Source organism: Sciurus carolinensis, chromosome X, assembly GCF_902686445.1.
Source record: "Sciurus carolinensis chromosome X, mSciCar1.2, whole genome shotgun sequence".
Lineage (NCBI taxonomy): Eukaryota > Metazoa > Chordata > Mammalia > Rodentia > Sciuridae > Sciurus > Sciurus carolinensis.
In genome coordinates, this window is record NC_062232.1 from 61,774,582 (window position 1) to 61,797,451 (window position 22,870).

At 34.8% G+C, this 22,870-nt stretch overlaps 1 pseudogene; it reads left to right on the forward strand.

The window, feature by feature from the left end:
- Positions 1–18,826: 18,826 nt before the first annotated feature.
- On the forward strand, positions 18,827–19,933 carry LOC124971342 (nucleoporin Nup43-like; annotated as a pseudogene).
- Positions 19,934–22,870: the final 2,937 nt, after the last annotated feature.

Here is a 22,870-nt window from a genome sequence, read left to right on the forward strand (position 1 = left end):
TACAGAGATACAGCCACATCAATGTTCATAGCTGCTCAATTCACATAGCCAGATTGTGGAACCAACCTTGATGTCCTTCAATTGATGAATGGATAAAGAAACTGTGGTATATATATATATATATATATATATATATATATATATATATATACAATGGAATATTACTGTGCCATAAAGAATGATAAAATTAAGTCATTTGCAGGCAAATGGATGAAACTGGAGAATATCATGCTCAGTGAGATAAGCCAATCTCAAAAAACCAATGGACAAATGATATCGCTAATAAGTGGATGATGACACATAATAGGGGGTGTGAGGGGTTAGTGTTAGGGTTAGAGTTAGGGTTAGGGAGGGGAGCAAGAATTGAGGAAGGAAGGACTGTATAGAGGGAAAAGGGGGGTGTGAGGGGTGGGGGGAAGGGAAAAATAACAGAATGAATCAAACAACATTACCCTATGTAAGTTTATGATTACACAAATGGTATGCCTTTACACCATGTACAAACAGAGAAACAACATGTATCCCATTTGTTTACAATAAAAAAATAAATAAATAAATAAATATAATGTTAAGTGATGGCTTATTGTAAATATCTTTTATTATCTTTGGGTATGTTCCTCCTGTATCTAATATGCTTAGTGTTTTCTCATGAATGGATGATCAATTTTATCCAAATGACTCTTGCATACCTAATGAAATTATCAAATGTTTTTTGCATTTCATTCTGGTGGTTTGGTTTAACATGTTTATTGATTTCCATGTATTGAACAATCTTGAATCTCTGGAATGAATATCACTTTAGCATGGTGGATAATCTTAATATGCTATTGGTTTTGGTTTGCTAGAACTTTTTGAGGATTTTTCCATCTATATTTATCAAGAATATTTGCCTGTACTGTTCACTCTTTTTTATTCTTTTCTGCTTTTATTTTAATTATTGTGTCCTTGTCTGGTTTGGGTATCAGAATAATGCTGGCTTGGTAGAATATGCAAGAATTTCTTTCTTTTCATAACTTAAGAAAAATTGATATTTGTCCTTTTTATATGCTTTGTAGAATCCAGTAGCACAGCCATCTTTTGTGGGCATTATTTAAAGAAAGGCATCTAATTACTCATTCAATCATGTTACTTTTATGGAACTGTTTACGTTTTCTATTGCTTTGTGATTCATTTTTATAAGGTATATGCATCTAGGAATTTGTATATTTCTTCTTGATTTTTAAATTTGTTATATGTCGCCATTGATAAAACCCTTTAATGATCCCATGGGTTTCTGTGGTGTCAGTTGTAATATCTCTGTTTTCATTTCTCATTTTATTTATTTGAACTTTCTGTAAATTTGTCACAGTTGATATAGCTAAGGTCTTTTCTATTTTGTTTATCTTTTCAAAAAATCAACTCTTTTCATAATTAATCTTTTGTATTGTACTTTTAATCTTCCTTTCATTTTTCTCTGATCTTTATTAATTCTTCTAACATTTTGTGTTTATTTTGTTCTTATTTTTCTAGTTCTGTGATGTGCAGCAATGTTATTTGACATCTTTCTGATTTTTCATTTATTATTATGAACTTCCTTCTTAATACTTCTCTTGCTTTATCCCATAAGTCTTTTATTATTACTATTGTTCTTTTTAGTTATATATGACAGTGGAGTATAATTTGACTTATTTATATAGACATGGAATATATCTTATTGTAATTAGGATCCCAGGCTTGTGGTCATATGTAATGTAGAGATTCACTATTGTGTATTCATATACGTATATAAGAAAGATATGTCAGAATTCTTCCAGTCTTTCTAATTCCTGTCCCTCTCCCTTTTTTTCATTCCAGTTTGTTTAAACTACTGAACTTCTATTTTTTTCCCTCCCCCTCATGTTCTGTGTATCACATATTAGAGAATATATTTGATCTTTGGTTTTTTTGTGATAGGCTTATTTTGCTTAGCATAATAGTCTCTAGATCCATCCATTTTCTGGCAAATGTCATAAAGTCATTCTTTTTATAGCCAAGTAATATTCCAATTTGTCTATATATGACATATTCTTTATCCATTCACCTGTTGTAGATACTCAACAGAGTTCTACCAGATTTTCAAATAAGAACTGGGACCACAAAGCAGTGACGCAGCCACATCAATGTTTATAGCAGCTCAATTCACCATAGCTAAAATATGGACCAACCTAGATGCCCTTGAACAGATGAATGGATAAAGAGTTTTTTATATATATATTATATGTATATATTATATATATATTATATATATATATATACACACACACACACACATACACACACATACACATGGAATTTTACTCAACTTTAAAGAAAATGAAATTATGGCATTTGTTGCTAAATGGATGGAGTTAAAGAATATCATGCCAAATAAAATAAGCCAAACCAAAAAAACAAAGCTGAATGTTTTCTCTGTTGTGTGAATGCTAATTCACAATATGGTGGGGGGGATAGGGAAGAATAGAGTTACTTTATATTAGGTAGAGGGGAGTGAAGGGAGGGGAAAGGATACGGGGGTAGGAATGCTAGTAGAGTGAAACAGACATTACTACCTCATGTACATATATGACTGCATGACTGATGTGATCCTACAATATGTATAATCAGAAAAATGAGAGATTACACTCCATTTATGTGATCTATCAAATTGTATAAATGTGTTCCACTGTCATGTACAACAAATTTAAAAAAATAAAATGTTAAAAAAAAAAAGATTTAAGACCAATTCTCCTTAAACTATTCCATGAATTAGAAAAGAAGGGAACCCTTCCAAACTCATCCAATGAAGCCAGTATCACCCTAATTTCAAAACCATACAAAGACACATCAAGGAATGAAAACTTCAGGCCAGTATCCCTGATGAATATAGCTAAAATATGGACCAACCTAGATGGAAGAATCTTTACCTAAGGTGTAAAAATTCTTAATAAAATATTGACAAATCCCATACTAAAACTTATTAAGAAGTACCATGATCAAACAGGGTTCATCGCTAGGATGCAAGGTTGGGTCAACATTTGGAAATCAATAAATGTAATTCATTACATCATAGCTTTAAAAGAAAGAATAACATGATTATCTCAATAGATGCAGAAAAAGCATTGGACGGAATACAGCATCCATTCACATGCAAAACACTAGAAAAACTAGGGGTAGTAGGAACATAGCTCAACAATGTAAAAGCTATATAAGCTAAACCCAAGGCCAACATCATTCTAAATGGAGGAAAACTGAAAACATTCCCTCTAAAAACTAAAACAAGATAGGGATGCCCTCTTTCACCACTTTTATTCAACATAGTCCTGGAAACTCTAGCAAGAGCAGTTAAACAGACAAAAGAAATTAACAAATAGGAAAGAACTGAAACCATCCCTATTTGGCAATGACATTATCCTATATTTAGACTGCCTGAAAAACTCCACCAGAAAACTTCTAGAATTCAGAAATGAATTAAGCAAAGTAGCAGATATAAAATTAACACCCATAAATCAATTCCATTCCTATACACTAATAATGAATTGACCAAAAGAGAAATTAGGAAAACTGTCCCATTCATAATAGCCTCAAGAAACACTATACCTGAGAATCAATCTAACACAAGAAGTGAAAGACCTCTACAATGAAAGCTACAAAACTCTAAAGAAGGAACCTGAAAAAGACCTTAGAAGAGGAAAAGACCTCCCACATTCTTGGATAGGCAGAATTAATATTATCAAGAAGGCCATATTACCAAAAGCTCTATACAGATTTAATGCAGTTCCTACTAAAATTCCAATTAAGTTCTTCATAGAAATAGAAAAAACTGTCATGAAATTCATTTGAAAAATAGAGGCCCAAAATAGCCACAACAATACTTAATGAGAAAAGTGAAGTAGGAGACATCACAATACCAGACCTTAAATTCTCCAATAGAACTGTAGTAACAAAAACGGCATGGTATTGCTAACAAAACAGACATGAAGACCAATGGGACAGAATAGAAGACACAAGAGACAAACCCACATACATACAATTATCTTGTACTAGACAAAGTCATCACAAACATACATTGGAGAAGAAATGACCTCTTCAACAAAGGATGCTGGGGAAACTGGAAATCCATAGGTAACAGAATGAAATTTAACACCTATCCCTCATACTGCAAGAAATTCAACTCAAAGTGATCCAAGGACCTAGGCAGTAGATCAGAAACCCTATATCTACTAGAAGAAAAGGTAGGCCCAAAACTTCATTATGTTGACTTAGGAACCAACTTCCTTACCAAGACTCCTAGAGGGCAAAAAGTAAGTCAAGAATCAATAAATGGGATGGTGTCAAACTAAAAAGCTTCTTCACAGCAAAGGAAACTATTCCGTATATTTTGATATGTTGTACCACTGTTTTTACTTGTTTCCAGAAAAATTTTAAGTTTTCTTCTTGATTCCTTCCTTGATCCACTGGTGATTCAAAAGTAAGTTGCTTAATATCCATGTATTTATATGCTTTCCAAAGTTTTTCTTGTTATTGTTTTCTAGCTTTATTACATTGAACTCAGAAAAGATATTGAATATGATTTTTTAATTTGTCAAGACTTGTCTTTTCCAATTATATATCCTAAAGAATTCTCCATGTGCTGATGAGAAGAAGTTTTATTCTATGGCTGTTTTATTAATTGTTCTGTAGATGTCTATTAGATTCTTTTGGTCTAGGGATGCAATTTAAATCTGTGATTTCTTTACTAAATGTGTCTGGATAATTTAACTATTGATTAAACCTGGATATTAAACTCCTCAAAGAGTCTATCTATCCCCATATGTCTATTAATACTTGTATTATGAATTATTGTTCCAAATAGTTGCATATACTTTTATAATTGTTATTTCTTCTATTGGAATTGACCCTTTTTTCTTATTTAAGTACCTCTTTTTGATGCTTTTGATTTAAAGTCTCTTTTATATGTTATAAGTATGACAACTCCAACTTGGTTTGGAATTCCATTTGCATGGAATATCTTGTTCCATCCCTTTTACTTTCAGTCTATGTGTACCTGAAAAATATGTTTTGTGTAAACTTCATGAAATTAACTCTTGTTTCTTTTTTTCATCCAGTCACTCTTTGTCAGTTAATTGGAGAGTTTAAGACATTTTCATTCAAGATAATTGTAGATGTGTTGGTACAACTTCCATTTTGCAACTTGCTTTCTTTTTCTTTTTTTTTTTAGTGCTAACAGCTCTGCTGTATTTTTTAATTTTGAGATATTATAAGTTCACAAGTACTTATAGAGATAATAAGGGAGGTCCTATGTGCCTTTCACCTAGGCTTCAAACTGATTTCGTTTTACATATCTACAATGCACTAATCCAGGAAATTGACATTGCTACAATGTATGTGTGTAGTTCTATGCCATCTTATAACATGGGCAGTCTACAGCCAATGATAACACAATCAAGACAAGAAACAAAGATTTACATTATACTGATCCTTTACAGACCATCTCTTCCTCTATATCCCATGACAACTGCTAATGTGTTTCCACTCTATATGATTTTTTTTCCATTCTATATGATTTTCTTTCCAAGAAATTTTTCATTTTCTTTATCCATTTGTCAGTTGAAGGTCACTGAGGTAGGTACCATAACTTAGCTAGTGTGAATTGTCCTTCCATAAACATTGGTATACATTTTTCACCATAGTATGTTGCATTTAGTTCTTTTGATTAAATAACAAGGAGTGGGATAGATAATCCATATTGTGGTTCCATCTCAAGTCTTTTGAGGAATATCCATACTGCTTTAAAAATTGGTTGAACCAATTTACAGTCTCAACAGTAATGTTAACTCTACATTTTTCTCACATACTCACTAGCAATTATTGTTATTTTTAATCTTGATTATTGGCATTCTAACTGGAATAAGATGAAACATCAGTGTAGTTCTTATTTATCTTCATTTTTATTTCCCTGATTGCTAAGGATGTTGAACTTTCATCTATTTCTTAGTCATTTGGATTTCTTCTTTCAGAAATCTCTGTTTATATCATTTGTTCATTTTACTGATGGGGATATTTGTGAGTTTATTTTTTGGTGATAAGTTTTTTTTTTAATTCTTATTTATTCTTGATATGAATTCTGTGTTGGAAAAGCATCTGGCAAAGATTTTCTCCTTGCTATATAAAAGCTCTTTTCACACTCTTAATTATTACCTTTGCTGCACAGAAACTTTTTAATTTTGCACAATCCTGCTTATTTATACTTGGTTTTATTTCTTGAGCATTAGGAGTCTTCTTAAGAAAGTCAGTGCCTGTGGCAATATATGAGATTGTTGACCCTCTTTTCTCCTAGCAGTTGCAGCATTTCTGGGCTATTCCTATCCACTTTTGATTTTTATGCATGGTGAGATAAAGGGATCTACATTCTCCTATGTATGTATATCAAGTTTTTCAAGCACCATTTATTTAAAAGTTTATATTTTCTCCAATGTCTGTTTTTGGCACCTTTGCCAAGAATGAGGTAAACTATATGTATGTGGATTTGTCTCCGTATTTTCTGCTCCGTTACATTGGTCTTTATGTCTGTTTTTATGATAATAACATACTTTTGTTACTATAACTCTGAGGTATAATTTGAGATCAGTTATTTTGTTGCCTCAAGCATTGCACTTATTGTTCAGTGTTACTTTGTATTTTCTGGGTCTTTTCTTCTTCCATATGAGTTTTAGGACTTTCTGCAGTTCTTTGAAAAATATCATGAGTATTTTGATGGAAATTGCACAAAATCTGTACATTACATTTAGTAATATGACCATTTTGATTATATTGATTATGCCTATCCAGGAATGTGGGAAATCTTTCCATCTTTGAAGGCCTTCTTTAATTTCTTTCTTTGGTGTTATATATAATTTTCCTTGTAGAAATATTTCACATTCTTGGCTAGTTTTAGTCACAGGTATTTTTTGAGACTCTTACAAATAATTTTCTGATTTCTTTCTCAGCACATTTATTAATGAAATATAGGAAAGCCATTGATCTTTGTGTGCTGATGTTATAGCCAGTTGCATTCCTGAATTTGCTTATCATATTTAGAAGTCTTCTGGAGGAGGTTTTTTTGGTTATCTACGTATAGGATCATGCCATCAGCAAACAGAAATAATTTTTTTTTCTTCTTCTTTTCCTATTTGTTTGCCTTTAATTTCCAACTCTTCCTTCATTACTTTGGCTAGACTTCCAAAGACTATATTGAATAAGAATATTGCAAGTGGACATTCTTATCTTCTTTCAGATTTTAGAGAAAATGCTTTCAGTTTTTCTTTGTTCAGTATGATGGTGGCCTTGGATTTGTCACACATAGTCTCTACAACATCAAGGTAGAATTCCTTCTATCCCTAATTTATCCATTGTTTTAAACATGAATCAGTACCACAGTTTTTCAAAGGCTTTTTCTACATCTACTGAGATGATTTTGTGAACATCTCCTTAACTCTACTCATGTGGTGAATTACATTTATTGATTGTGAAAACAACCTTGAATCCTTGGGAGGAAACCCACTTGATCATCCTGTACTGTCTTCTTAATGTGTTCTTGGATACAGTTTGCCAATATTTTATTATGTATTTTTGCATTTACGTTCATCTGAAATATTGGTCTGTAATTTTCTTTCCTTGATGTGTCCTTCTTAGGTTTTGGTATCACAGTGATACTTGCTTCATAGTATTAATTGGCAATGTTTATTCCCTTTTCATTTCATGGAATAATTTGACAAGAATTTGTATTAGCTCTCTTGTAAAGTTCTGATAGAATTCAACTGAGAATCTATCTGGCCCTGGGATTTTCTTTGTTGGAAGGCTTGCTATTATTGCTTCCATCTTGTTGCTTGTCATTGGTGTGTTTAGGTTTTGTATATTCTCTTTGTTCAATTTGGGTAGATAATGTGTGTATAAACATTTCTCAATGTCTTCCAGGTTTCTGATTTGTTAGAATGTAAGTTTTCAAAGTGTTCCCTGATGATTTTCTGTATGTTAGGTATGTCTGTTGATATATCTACTGCTTCAAATATATTTTTGTTGATTTGAGTCTCCTCTTTCTGTTAATTCTTTTATCTAAGGGTTTATCAATCTTGTTTATCTATGGAATGAACTAACTCTGATCCTTTGCATTCTTATTATTCTCTACTTCCTTAATGTTGGTTCTAATCTTAGTTATTTCCTGTATTCTACTGATTTGGGAATTAATTTCTATTTTTCAAGGCCTTGAGATGTAACATTACAAGGTTCATTTGAGATCTTTCTTTTTGTAAGTACTTAATGCTATAAACTTTCTTTTTACAACTGTCTTCAAAGAGTCCTGAATATTTTGGTACAGTGTATCAATATCCTTATTTGATTCTAGGAATTTTAAAATTTCTCCTCTTATTTCTTCTGTGATCCATTCTTCTTTCAAACGAGTATTGCCAAACCTCCACGTGTTGATACTTTTTTCTATAATTTTTCTTGTCATATTCTCATTTCATTCATTATGATTTGATAATATGCTCAGGACAATTTTAATTTATTTGTGTTTTCTAAATTTATTCATGACATAACATATGATCTATTTCTCAGTGTAAACTACTGGGAAGAAAGTAAGTTTAGCTCTTGTTGGATATAATATTCTGAAGATATCTGCTATGTCCTTTTAATATATAGTATTGATTATGTCAGAAATGTCTCCATTGATTTGTTTGAAGACCTGTTTATTGGTGAGAATAATGTGCTGAAATAACCCAGTATTATTTTAGGGTCTATCTGAGACTTAATTTGAAGAAGTGATTTTTTTTTTAATGTGAATAAGTGACCCAAAGTTTGGGGTATAAATATTTACTATCATTATAGCTTCTTGTTGGATCGTTTCCTTTATCAGTATGTACTGGCCATCCTTTTCTTTTCTGATTAATTTTTGCTTGAAATCTATTCTGTTAAATATAAATATTCCTACTCTAGCTTCTTTATGAACCCCTTTGTGTGGAATAACATTTCTTATAATTTTGCTTTCAGCCTGTGAATGTCTTTGCCTATGAGTTTCTTGCTAACACCATAAACTTGGGTCTTTTTTTTTCTCCATTCTTTCATTGTATGTCTTTTAATTGGAGGTTGAGAATGTCTGCATTTAGAAATATGGGGATATGTTTATTATTTCCTGCCATTTTGGTTTTTACCTATATTTAATTTAGAATTAATTTTCATTTGCTTCACTGCTTTTCCAATGAACTTTATCCACTTGGGAGCTGTGAGATTTATTTTTAAGAGCTTGTGTATACTGTATTTCTTTAAGTATTTTCTGTAGGGCTGGATTAGTAGTCATGAATATTTTTATCCTTATCTTGAAAATCTTTTACTCTTTCTTTGATTCTGAATGATAGCATTTTTGGATATAGCAATCTTGGTTGGCAATCATTTTATCTCAAGGTTTGGATTGTAATTTTAGGCTGTCCTTGATTTTAGAGTCTGACCTTAGGAGTCAGGGGTGAGCCTAACTGTTTTGCCTCTAAATGTGATCTGATATTTTTATTTTCTGAATTTTAATATTCTATTTTTGCTCTTTGTGTTAAGCATTTTGATTATTATGTATCTTTGACAGATTATTGTATCTTGTCTATCTGGGGTTCTATAACCCTCCTGGATGTGGAGGTAGAACTCATTCCTAAGGCTGGAATTTTTATGCTATTATTTCATTTAAATAATTCTTAAAACCATTAGCCTATCTCTCCTTGTCTACTCCAAGTCCAACAACTCTTAACTTTATTCACTTAATGTTGTCCCAGAATATTTTGTATATTTTTTCTTTACTGTCTAAAGAGGGTTCAAGTACATTTATCCTGTCTTCAAGGCCTGAAATTGTTTTCTTTTCTTTTCTTTCTTTATTTATTTATCTATTTATTTATTTAGTTTGAGATATGGTCTTGCTAAGTTTTTAGGGACTCACTATGTTTCTCATGCTGGTCCTGAACTTCCAATCCTCCTTCCTCAGCCTCCAAAGTCACAGGCATGCATCACCACACCTGGCTGAAGTTCTGTTTCCTATATAACCTTAATCTGTTGGTGGTATTTTCAGATAAATTTTTATTTCCTTTATTGGCCTTCATTTCCTGGAGTTCTGAATGATTTCTTTTCAGACTCTTTCTGTATTAAAATGATCTTTTACCTCCTGAATTTGCTCCAATAATTTGTTCTTTAAACCTTCTTTTGGCTCATTAATCATTTTAATGATTAATATTTTACAGTATTTCTGTGGAGTTTCATTTCTTTCAATATCTGTGTGTTCCTTTGTTGAACAATTGTAAATTTAGAGGCAAACTTTTTGCTGGTTTCCTAATGTTTTCAGAGATCTTAGACTTCTGAGTCTGTTAAGAAAGATTCCTCTTCCTCTTTTATGAGGAGATTCTTTTGTAAGTTGCCCCTTGTCATCAGTACACCTTAGCTTCAATATATAGACTCGGAAAATTCCAAGTGTTAATTTCAACATTCAAAATTCAAACCTTTCAAAACATGCATCTTTAAAAGGAGGAGAGCCATAAGTAACAGTAAAAGTTTAAAAGTGAATCATGTATCAGCATATATTGTGAAGGTACTAAATAATACTTACCAATCAAGGGTCAATTGTGGAGGTGACCCAACCACTGTGGTCCACTGATACCATTTTTTGTGATCACACCAGGAGGCTTCCAGACATGTTACTCAGAGTAACAATTATGAATTTATTTAAAAGGATAGGGAAAGGGGAAGGGGGACCCTCTCAAAAAAGAGTGGGTTATCTAGAAAGAAGGATGGTGTGTTCCTCTAACTTCCAGCCTTACTGGGGGCACTAGGAAGTTTCCAGAGAGTTCCACATAGGCCCATCTCTTGACTTTTGAGTAACAGCAGGATTGCCTCAGACTTTCAAGTCCCCACTATACATGGTAAATGCCCAAGGTAACTCTGGGTCATGTTGGTCCATGCTAATTGGTTCTAATTGAAACTTGTTCTTATAGATTTTGTAGTTAGAGGTAATAATACTTATCTCCCTGAGTTCTAGAATCTGGCCTGTGTAAGTATCAACCCCCCCCCCACCCCGACACTTCAGGATAGCTTCTGTTCCTCTTATTGATATTGTGGACCTGCCTTTTTCCAATAGATAACAATTTTTTTATTTTATATATTTATTTATTTATTGCTGAGGAATATAACGTTATCCTATTTACTTAGTTGTTAAAATAAAGCATATGGGAGTCAGTACAGTGGGCCCAGTTTATAGAATTATCCTCTTAATATCATGTTTCTACTATCCATGTGTACTACCTATGGTAATGATTTCTATAGTTCAATTAACTCAAGAGGAATGTGGGTGAGAAGAAATATACTATATATTGAAAAGGTAGTACATTAATAATGACATACTAAATTGAATTTAAAGATGGGATAAAAAGAAAATAGAGAGCCAGAAGTTTCAAGATGGTGGAATTGAGCAGGTCACTTTTCTGGCTGCTCCATGGCATGAAAACAAGAAAGCAGACAGGGAGCTTCTCAGAAAGGTGGGTGAATGAAAAAAAGGAGAAGAACTTTACTGGAGTTTAATACTGGACACTCAAAGTGACTGAGGACTCAGGAGGTTGGATATAATATAAGGGAGAAATCTCCAAAGCCAAAGTTGGAGGCAACAGCCAAAGAAGTCCCTCCCTGAGCAAAATGGAGGGATAAGGGAATTAAAGAAAACCATATCTTGGGAGGGCTGAGGCACGTCTGGGTACAGAGAGTTTAGAGATCAAAGGCACTGCCTATCTAAACTGAAAAGTGTGCTGCACAACAGCCTAGTACAGGAAAGAAACTGCATCTTCCCAGAAGCTTGTAGAGGATAGAGGATGAAACCATTTTGCAGCTGTGTTACAGGGACTGACATCTGAGAGAGCTGAGTTCTGGCAAACCCAAGTCTGTCACAAAATTCTGGCCTGGCAAACCCATACTGTACAACATAGAGTGTGCCTAAGTGACCCAGAGAAAACCAAAAGTAGAGAGAGGTTTACACAGGGGACAACTAGCCATAGAAACCCACCCAGCTCTTCCACTCCCTCTCTAATATGACTGCTTGCAGGACCAGCTCAGAGACATGCCTGGCTGGAAATTTAAAAGGGTAAGGGTTGGAGAAACTGAGTTTGGAGACTGAATGGGAGACCATGAATCTTGGAGTCTGCAGGTGACATAGTGGATTAAGAATTGGCTCCTCCACCACAAAAAGTGGACTCTAGGAGAGATCCTGGAGTGCAGTCTTCCAGTGTGGAATGCCACTTCTTGGGCCCTAGAGGTGCACTGATTTAAAATCTCCAGACCAATTGGCATCCAGTGAAAAGCCTGGAATCTACCTAAGCCTAAACCACTCTTTCAGAAATTACACCTAAGGGATTAGCTCTCTCACTTTAGCAACTCCACCCTGAGGGTGAAATAAGCATCATATGCCAGACAACCATGACTAATTATTGACTATTAAAAAGGGAAGCTGAGAATATTCTGAACCCCAAAGGAAACAATTCTGTAACTTTTCAAAGAGATCTTTTTTTATTCCTGTTGTAATTTCTCTGTTTAATTGTAACCTAACAACAAATAGTGCTGGGAAAACTGGACATCAATATGTAACAAAATGAAATTAGACCCTATCTCTCTCCTTCCAGAAAACTCAACTCAAAAGTGGATCAAGGACCTAGGCATTAGACCAGGGACCCTGCACCTAACAGAAGAAAAAGTATGCTGATCTCTCCAATCATGTCAATTTAGGAACCAAATTCCTCAACAAGACTCCTAAAGTATAAGAAGTAAAATCGAGAATCAATAAATGGTATGGTATCACATTAAAACACTTCTTTACAGCAAAGGAAACAATCAAGAACATGGAGAGACTAAAGAACATGAGAAAATCTTTGTTATCTGGACCTCAAATAAACTAACAATCTCCAGGATATATAAAGAACTCAGAAACTTAACACCAACAAAACAAATAACTCAATCAACAAATGGGCAAAGGAACTAAATAGACACTTCAAAGAAGAAGAAATACAATTGGTTAACAAATATATGAAAAAAGTGTTCAACATCACTAGCAATTAGAGAAATGCAAATTAAAACTGCACTGAAATTTCAACTCACTCCAGTCAGAATGGAAATTATCAAGAATACAAGCAACAATAGGTGTTGGTGAGGATCTGGGAAAAGAGATACACTCACACATTGCTTGTAGAACTACAAATTGGTGCAACCACTCTGGAAAGCAGTATGGAGATTCCTCAGAAAACTTGGAATGGAGGCACCTTTGACCCAATTATCAATCTCCCCAATATATAACCAAATGGCTTAAAATCAGCATACTACTGACATGTGAACACATCAATATTTATAGCAGCTCAATTCACAATAGCTAAGCTATGGAACTAACCTAGGTGACATTAAACAGATGAATGGATAAAGGAAATGTGGTACATATATACTCAATGGAATATTACTCAGCCATAAATAGGAATGAAATCATAGCATCGGCAGGTAAATGGATGGAAATGCAGACTATCATGCTATGTCAAATGAGTCAGTCCCAGAAAACCAAAGGCAAATGTTCTTTCCCATATGCAGATGCTGACTCACCATAGGTGCAGGAGTGGGGAATGAAGGAGGGGGGGGTTTACCAGATTAGACAGGGCACAGTGGGGGAATGGGGGAATGGGAATGGGAAAGACACTAGAATGAATCTGACATAACTTTCCTATTTTCATTGATGAATATACAACCAATGTAACACCACATCATGTACCACCATAAAAATGGAAAGTTATACTCCATGTATGTATATTTCAAAATACATTCTACTGCCATGTAAAATGAAAAAAACAAATAAAATTTAGAAAAAAAATATAAAAAATATAAAAAAATTAGAAAGTCCACTCTCAAAAATTATAGAAAATAAAGAAAAACTGAACTGTAAAAATGGAAAGAAGTAGGTGATGGAGGGAGGATAGACAAGTTATAAAGGGAAGAGCAAAGTGGTTGAAGATGAGGTTGATTTGGAAGAGGTATATAAAGGAGAGATGAGGTATTAGTTAATGTCAATCAGTTATCTTAGTTATCATTCAGAGGTTCATATTAATTGCTACAGAGGTTTTCAAAATTGTCTTTTTTATCTGATATTTCAACTTTTAGAAACTACCAGGTGTGAGGAAAGCTTTGAAAGGTAAAATACCTCCAATTTCAACTCTGATCCAAACCAGCCAAACTTGCTAGATGAGTCTATATGAAGAATTTGTCCCACTCCTTACCTGACCAACACTTCTGGAAGTAGTGGAGTCAAATTTCTTTCCTCTTTTAAAATGGCTTTCTTGTTGTTTCCCAAGTTTAGAGTGTTAGTTTGCCAGAGCAATTGAGCTCCATTATCTGTTTCCTCTGTAGACTGATCTGGATTGAAATGCACCTCTTGAGAGAGTCCCTTTCCATATGATATGCCTGAGGAGTCAGCTTGGGACTTTTCTTCTGATCCTTCTTAGAACCAGATCCTTGCTTCCTGTCTTTATGTTAAAGATCAGTCTGTCAATTTCCAATGAAAAGGGCACTTGTTTCTCTCTGCTCTCCAGAGCACCAGCAAGGTCTAAGTCTCTATTCTATGCTCAGAATGGGGCTAAGTTTAGGCATCAATGAGTGAAAAGTGTAACCTAAGTAGCTGGTTTTGGATATTCAGGAACGAAGTATACCATGTGCTAAGTACTAGACCAAACACACAAAAAGAAAAAAAATGAAAAAAAAAAGAAAGAAAGAAGTGAAGAGTGAGAGCCAGGGGAAGAAAATTGGGTGATTTTTGAAAAACAGTAGTAAGCTGCAGGTAAGTCTGCTTGGTAAGTCTGCTCATTAAGTCCTTTCAAGCTCTCATCAGTGCTGCCCTAACTCCATTCACCTGTTAGAGATATACATATACTTCTGCTGGATTTACTGATTCTCTCTCCAATGAGGGAATCCAATATTTTCTCCTTGGTAAGCACAAAACAGTTGAGTTTATGAGTTTATGGACTTGCCAGTGGTAGACACATTGATTAGCATCTATTTTTCTTAAGCTCAGTGACTTTTTTAAATGAAGAAATGAAGAAGTGCTTTCCCTCCCCTTCTAAGCCACTGCTCCCTAGACACTCCCACCATATGTTGCCTTTATTAATTCATTTTCTAGTCCAGGAAACAATTGGATTTGGGGATTTTGTCATTGTTGTTTGTTTTCCTTTTATTTTTTCTGAGAATACATTCTCATTAAATTACTACCCTGATTTTTCCCAATTTTTCTACATGTTTTTGACACTGTGGAACTGTTGATTTAATTCAGACTTGGAGAGATGCTATAGCACTGTGGATTCTTCTTAGCTGCTATCATTCTTCTTTGCAACTTGTTTTCTAGTTTTGTTGTAATTCCTTTTTGCTTTCTCTTTCTCCCTATTTAACAATCTTCCTTTGTGATTAAGTAATTTATTCTAATAATGTTGTGATTTAGATATAAGGTATCAACCAAAAGTTCATATGTGAGAAAATGCAAAAATTTTCAGAGATGAAATGATTAGATTATAAGAGGTATGAAATAATCAGTGGATTGATCCCCTGATATGGATTAACTAGATTATAACTATATGCAGGTCAGGTGTAGCTGAAGGAAGGTCACTGGCAGAGTGCCTTTTGGGTTTATATTTTGTCCCTGGGGAACAGAATCTCTCTCTCTCTCTCTCTCTCTCTCTCTCTCTCTCTCTCTCTCTCTCTCTCTCTCTCTCTCTCTGGTTTTTGGTAGCCATGTCCTGAGCTGCTTTCTTCTCTTCCATCGTGATGTTCTAACTCATCTTGGGCCCAGAGACATGGAGTCAGCCAGTCATGAACTGATCCTCTGAAACTGTGAGCCAACATAAAATTTTTCATCTTCTAAATAGTTCTTGTCAGGTATTTTGGTCACAGCAACACAAAATCTGACTAAAATAAGTGTGTATTGATTCCTCTGGTCTATTTTATTTCTCTACTATATATTTTTGTGGGTAACATGAAATTTAGAAAAAAATTATTGATTATAACAAGCTCAAGTGATAGAAAGTTAACATAAGACAGGCACTGTGACACATGCCTAAAATCCATCCCAGTTACTCCAGAAGCTAAAGCAGGAAGTTCACATGTTTGAGGACAGTCTTGGCGAGTTCAAAGCCAGCCTTGTCTCAAAATAAAAAAAAATCCTGGTAAGTAGCTCAGTGGTAAAGCAACCCAAGTTCAATCTAAAATACCAGAAAAAAAAGTTAACATAATTGTAAAGATAACATCACAGATAAAAAAGAGACAAAATATCCTATTGAGAAAACTCTATATCTACCCTTCATTCCTCCCCCTATTTTCAATTTTTGATGGCCCATTTTACATATTTATGTATTTATTGCCTGTTAACTTTTTAGCGATATTACTATTTAGTTATCTTTTTTTTTTTTTTTTTTGCGGTGCTGGGGATTGAACTCAGGGCCTTGTACTTGCGAGGCGAGCACTCTACCAACTGAGCTATATCCCCAGCCCCCTAGTTATCTTGATTTTTGTTTTCATACTAAAGTTATGAATGCTTTATATACCATATTTATAATATTAGAGGATTCCAAGTTTGTTTGTATAAGTACTCTTACTAGTGATTTTTATATATGTTCATATTTTCTTCTTTTTTAATATGCCTCTTTCTTTCAATTTGAGGATAATCCTTCAAAATTTCTCTAGGACAGATCTGGTGAATACATAGTCTTCCACTTATTGTATGGGAATATCTTTTATCTCTCCTTCATTTTAAAAGAAAATTGTACTGTTTTCCACATTCCTGAGGCAGGATTTTCCTTCAGTACTGTTAAAATTTCATGTCACTCTCTTCTGGCATATGATACCCTTTTTTGCTATATTTTGTTTTCACTTGTAGTCTTGAGATACTTCTCCTTAGCTTTCATCTTTGACAGAGCTCGATTATAAAATGAATTGGGGTATGATTGCTTGAGTTAAATCTAACTGGTGTCCTTTGGTTCCATAACTTAATATTCGTGTCCTTCTGTAGTTTTCATACTTTTCTGTTATTCATTCTCTCTCTCTCCCCACACTCATCCTAGACATCAAACACAGGACATTGCACATGCTACACATGTGTTCCACCAGTTACCTACCTGTGAGCCATATCATTATTTCTTTAAATACACATTCAACCCCTTGACATTGTTGTATCCTTCTCAAACCCCAAATGCCTGAACATTTACTCTTTTAATGCTGTCCCAAATTTTTCATAAGTTTTCTTCATAACTCTTCTTTTTGTTCTCTGTATATTTTCAAATAGCCTGTTTTCAAGTCCATGATTTGCTTCTTCTGTTAAACCTATCATGTTATTGAGTCCCTCTAGAATTCTACTTCACTGAGCAAATTTTTTTATGTTTAATTTTCTTTCTTATGTTAGAGTATCAAAATATATATCTCTGTTTTCTTCAACTCATTGATTTTTCCATAAAACGACTGTTTTAAATTCTCTGAGAGTTCTTCCATCCTAATTACTGCCTCATCAGTTTTGGGAACTTTATTCTGAGTACTAGGTGAGATCAGTTCCTGAATGCTCTTGAAGTTTTTTGGCATGCAACATCATATGGGGATTGAAAGATCAGATGTTTATTCCAGTTTTCTTAATCTGGTTTTGTGTCTTTCTTTCCATAAATCCCAAACAGGCTGCATATCTTCTCTGAGCCAGTAGTCATTTCCAGTATTTCAGCACTGGTTGATTCCCATATCCAGGTTTACTGAGAGTCTGCTTTTGGTGTGTTGTCATTGTTTCAATACTAGAGGGTTATTCATGTCCATGTTTGTCCCAAATACCTTGTTGTCATGCAGATAAATAAACAAGGAGAATATCTAGAAAACAGTCACCACGAATCTCTCCCTGGGGATAAAATAGGCCCAGATTTCTCATTTCCAGTTATTGGGCTACAATCAGGCACTGCAGGATTCTGCCTGGTTCTGGACAGAGTTACTGTGGATGGACCAGACTCAGGCTCCTATATCATGCTTCTGATCTCCACAGCCACCAAGCTATATCATACAGAATGCACAGCATGTCAAAATCAGCATATAACAGTGGGGTAGGACCATGGCCTATACTGCTATGGACTGCCTACTCCTGAGGTGGATTCATAGCCCAAGACCACTGCAAACAACCACAGATGATGCTAAATGGAATATGCCTGAAAGTCTGTGGTTATATGTATTCCCTGAGACCAATATTTTCCAAAGTCTCCATCCACAGACAGACCTGGGATTGAGAGTCATTAATAGCTTCCCTATGTTCAATTTCACCAACTCACCACTAAGAACAAAGTCTTATGATTGATGCCTTGTTCTACCCCTGGCAGATGAGGTCTGGCAACACACTAACCTGCCCTAGGGTGAGGTAGTGCTGATAAATGCAATTCCTGGTCACCTAGGCAGATGCTAAGCTGTCTTATCCCTGAACCTCAGAGCTTCATGAACTCAGTAGTGCACCAAAGCCCATATGTGCAGAAACATGAGTGTGGCCCACTGGGGCACTGGTTTCTGCCTGGCACTGGGACATTTCTAGATCTCTATATATGGGCACTATCCTAGTATTATCTGTTCTACCCCAGGTTGAGGTATGGGTGATAGAAATAGTCCCTTGACCATCAAGGCTAAGCTGGGTTTCACCTGTTTCTCATAGCCATAAGAACCACATAGTCACAGATTGTATGGAGGTTTCCCAGTCCCACTCAAAGGCTGGAAATGATACAGGTCAAAAAATCGACTCTCTGTTGTCTTCAGCATGAAGGAAATTTATACCAAGTTTGTGTCTCAGAAAATCAGCAAACCCACTGGCAATCATCAACTCCAGGAAGCCCGCAGACCACAGAGAATTTCAATACCAGTTCTTGGGACAATGAGGAGAATTACGTTTCATTGTAATCCGTTGGAGATTTGGGGAATTTGAACTCTGACAGAGGATTCAAAAAAGACCTTAAATTATTGTGTGATAACAAACATCATGGTGACGTCATGAATTTACAATTTTTGTCCAGGAAAGAATTGTAGCTGCTTCATCAACAGGATGTGTAACAGTTTTTCTCCATCATCTAAATAACCAGACTCTGTTAGTCAACCAGCAGTGAACAGCAGCCCACTACCATATGGGGCCTGGCAGTCCTTCCTATTACAGTGCTACATGTACAGGCATTGTATGCAACAACCCAGAAATTCTCATAGTTGGAGAGGATGGTCAAATAAATCTCTTCAGAGTTGATCACAGGAAGTTGTAAGAACTATAGACAATGCAGATAGCAGTACACTCTATTCTGTAATCTTTCTTTGAACTCCTGAGATGCTTACAGTATATTCAATTGAACAGTTAAAAATGTGGGACTTCAGACAACAAGGAAATGAACCTTCTTGGATATCATTGACTGGTGTTCGAATGTCATTTTTCTATGTTGACATACATCCCAACCAGCAGCATGTTATAGGTACTGGTGTCCAGGATGGAATGCTGAGTATTTGGAATGTTAGACAAGGCACTAAGCCTGTATCTCTGCTGATGTTTCATGAAACTGAAATGTGGGAAGTTCATTTTCACCCATCCAACCCAGATCATTTATTTACTTGTTATGGCACTGGGATGCTTCCACAGATGTGCCTGAAAAGTCCTCACTCTTTCATCAAGGAGAAAGTACTTTTCTGTGTCATAGCATTAGTAACCAGGCTAATGTTCACTAATCTCTAATAAGTTCATGGCTCAGTACTGATCCTGCAAAAGACCATATTGAAATCACAAGCTTGCTTCCCAACAGGACTCTGAATAGTTTGGATGTTTTAGGTCCTTGTCTTGTTTCTGGAACTGATTCAGAAGCAATATGTTACTAGGCAACTGTTTTCATGAAAATACTGCAATTATATTATTTCAAGTTAAAAATATACTTAGCCTTTTGAATTAGAAAAATGACTCTATGCCACCCATCTACCCACAGGTCTCCCACCTGATGCCCAGTTTCAGTTTATAAGCTCCAACTGTGAGCTCTTGCCTGTGTACAATGTCTTCAGTTTCTAATGAATGCTGGACCTCACTGTGGTGGGCCTGGTACTGAACTATAACAAAAAGACCTGTGCTAGCTTTTGTGCCCTTCTCAGGGAGAATTTTTGCTCCCTGCTATGCCTCCTGAGGTTGTAGGAGGAGGAACTGAGGCAGTGTACTGACCTGTGACAGTTCTAGTGGATTAATTTGCAGGTATTGGATTGGCAGCAAGGGTCATGGGGTTTTGCTAAGCACTGTGTTTCACCATGGTGGATCTGGTACTGTGTTTCAAGTCTAAGCTCTGGACTTAATTTTCTCTCTCTCCTCCAAGTGGAAATCCTTTCTCTATATGCTTGGATGCTTGAAGTTGGAGGAGGAGTGTCACAGGCAACTCTTTCCTTCCTGCCTTCTTCAAAGTATCTTTTAATTTTGTTATTGATAAAGGAGGCACTATAGTCTCTTTCATGATTTCTATAGCTCTTGTGAAGGTAGCTTCGTGTATGTAAATAGATGATCAACTTAGTGTACTTGTAGGAAAATGATCACTAGAGAATCTAATTCAGTTAGCATCTTGCTCTGTCTCTTAATATTATTTTTAAATGTATATAGTTGTAGAATGTATAAATCATTAATTTACCAAATAATTTTCTATGAATAAAAATGTTTAGTCATCAATAAACTTTGAAAAACAGGAGAAAGGCAGCTTAGCATTACACTCGGTGGTCTAGGGACTGTTCCTAACAGATTGTAACCATATTACAATCTGGGGGAGCAAAGCTAACACCAGGAAAGTGTCCAGAGATGGAGTTCTAGAACTGCTACAGCACCAGGCAGAGACTGGGGGTTGGGGGAGAAAGAATATTTTGAATTTACTCTTAGCAGTTTTTAAGAATATAATTCATAGTTATTAACTATAGTCACCATGTTGTACAGTAGATTATTCAGAACTCATTCCTCTTATCTAACTGAATTGTGCATCCTTTGACCAACACATTCCCAAACTTCCCCACTCAATTCCTGTTAACCACCATTCTATTCTCTACTTTTATGAGGTCATCTTTTTAAAATTTTCCATCAGTGAGATCATGTGGTATTTTTCTGTCTGATTTATTTCACTTAGTATAATGTCCTCTAGGTCCATTCAGGTTGTTGCAAAAGTCAGGATTTCCTTCCTTTTAATTTAAAATAGTATTCCATTGTGTAGTTATACCACATTTTCTTTATCCATTTATCCATCGATGGACATGTTTTTACTTCCATATCTTGACTGTTGTGAATAATGTTGCAAAGGACATGGAAATGCAAATATATCTTTTCCACTGATTTTAATTCCTTTGAATTTCTATTCAGCTGTTGGATGCTGAATTATATTGGATGTTTACATTTAATATTTTGAGAAACCTCCATACTGTTTTCCATAACACGAATACTAGTTTACATTCTCACCAACAGGATGCAACTTTCCCATTTTTCTGTATCGTCAACAGTACTTTTTTATCTGTTACATATTTGAAAACAGACTTTCTAAGAGGTGCAAGGTAATATCTCATTGTACTTTTAATTTGAATTTCTCTGCGGGTAATGATTTTGAGTATTTTTATATATCCATTAGCCATTTGTATACCTTATTTTCAGAAATTTCTATTTTGTTCACTAACCAATTCTCTAATTGTATTGTCTTCTTACTATAGAATTGAGTTCCTTATATAATTTGTGTATAAACCAAATGTGTATCAGATGTATGGTTTAGAAATAGTTTCTCATTTAGTAGGTTGTCTCTTAACTCTGTTGATTATTTTCTGGGTCAAACAGATTTTTATTTTGATATAAATCAATTTATATACTTTTGCTTTTGTTGCAGGTGCAAATGGGGTGGTAGTCAAAAATTCATTTACCAGACCTATGTCTCCTAACATTTCCCCTATGTTTTCTTCCAGTACTTTTTTCAGTTTCAGATTTTTCATTTAATTATTTAATTCATTTTGAGTTGGTTTTTGTATATGGTGTAAAATAAAGGTATGACTATACTTTTGCAGGTTGATGTCTAGTTGTCCCAACATCATTTATTTAAAGAGACTGTCCTTTCACCATGATGTGTCTATGACACCTTAGTAGAAATGAATCAACTATAAATCTGTGAATATGTTACTTGGTTCCCAATTTTTCCACCATAAGTCTATGAGTCTGTTTCTACCCTCCATGTGTTAAAGTCTTTGTCCCCAGCTGGTGGAAACTTCAAGGTATATGGCTTTTTTGAAGGAGGTGGGTCACATGTGGCATGTTTTTGAATGGTATATCTTGTACCCAGTACCTTCCTTTCTCTTTCTATCTGTCTCTCTCTCCTCCCTGGCTATCATGAGCTGAGTACCTCTGCTCTACTACGCACTTCCTACCATGGTGTTCTGCCTCACTGAAGAGCAAAGGTGATAGCGCTAAGTGGAAAGCCAAGAGTTTTTTCTCTAAGATCAGAAATAAAATAAGCAAAGCTAAGTAACTATGGACTAAAACCACTGGAACCATGAGCCCAAATGAACCTTTCTTCCTTTAAGTTGATTTTCTCAGGTATTTTGTCACAGTGACAAGAAAGTTGACTAAAATAAATATCAATAATATTTGATTGCACTCATCTCTTATTCAACAGAGTACTTGAATTCCTAGCCAAAACAATGAGGTAAGAATAGTAAATAAAAAGTATATAAGAACACTACCACTGGAAGCTTACTCTATGAAAAGTTTTTTTTACCACCTCCTTTATGAGTTTTGCATATAAAAGATACTCTGGAAGTGACAACCTCTATTTAAAAC